The following is a 1,027-nucleotide window of genomic DNA, read 5'->3' on the forward strand; positions in this document are numbered from 1 at the left end:
TACAATTTAATTTTTCTATTCTTCTATTCTGGATATGTTTCTAAATTATCTTTAATTTTTGTCCCTATTTTAATTGTTATGGTTTTCTATTTTTGTTCCTATTTTAATGTTTTAAATTAAAATTTAAAATTTTACTTTCTAATCCATTTAAGTAATTTAATCCTAAAAGAACATCTTAATATTTAAACTTAATACTAAATAATATATTTGGTTCTATTAATTAAACTCAAATTCACATTCCTATGTTGTTATTTTTAGTTACCAAAGAAAAAAAAATTTCAAATTCAAATTTTTATTTTTTAATTTAATAAAACAACTTTAATTATTTAGAGAGTATTTTTATCATTTAAAATTATATGAAAAGTGCATTTTAGTCTTTTAAAATCAAATTTAAATTTTAACATTATAAATTTATTAAAGAGGAAAGTATTGTTTTTATCCTCAACGTTTGGAATAAGTTTTAAAGTTATCCCTCACGTTTAAATCGTCCAATTTAAATCTCTAACATTTTAAAATTGGCTCAATGTTGTCCTGCCATTAGGGATCTGTTAAAAGAATTGACGGCGGGACAAAATTGAGACGATTTGAAACATTAGGGACGTAAATAGAACGAAAATATTGGCGACAAAAATAATACATAGAAATAAATTTTAATTTTATCCTTTAATAAATGATATCAATCCAAATTACAATAAAAAAAAGTGAATGATAATTAAAGGAGATTAGGGTTAGATAAAAGTTATATAATTTATTGTTGGATTGGTTGTTCGAGCTTGTAAGTCGATCCTTAATTTTTATAAGGACATTTTTGTCTTTATAAAATTATCTATAAGAGTATTTGATAAATCAAAATTTAAAATTATGTTTTCTAATTTATTTAAACAAATTTAATCCTAAAATAATTTTTATTGTTTAAATTTCTAGCTTTTTGATGCATTTAAACAACATCAATACCAAAAAGATATTTTTATCTTTTTATTAATATGAAAATAAGTATTATTTTGGTCCCTATAGTTTCACATAATTT

The sequence above is a fragment of the Arachis ipaensis genome, chromosome B05 (assembly GCF_000816755.2).
Source record: "Arachis ipaensis cultivar K30076 chromosome B05, Araip1.1, whole genome shotgun sequence".
Taxonomy (NCBI): Eukaryota; Viridiplantae; Streptophyta; class Magnoliopsida; order Fabales; family Fabaceae; genus Arachis; species Arachis ipaensis.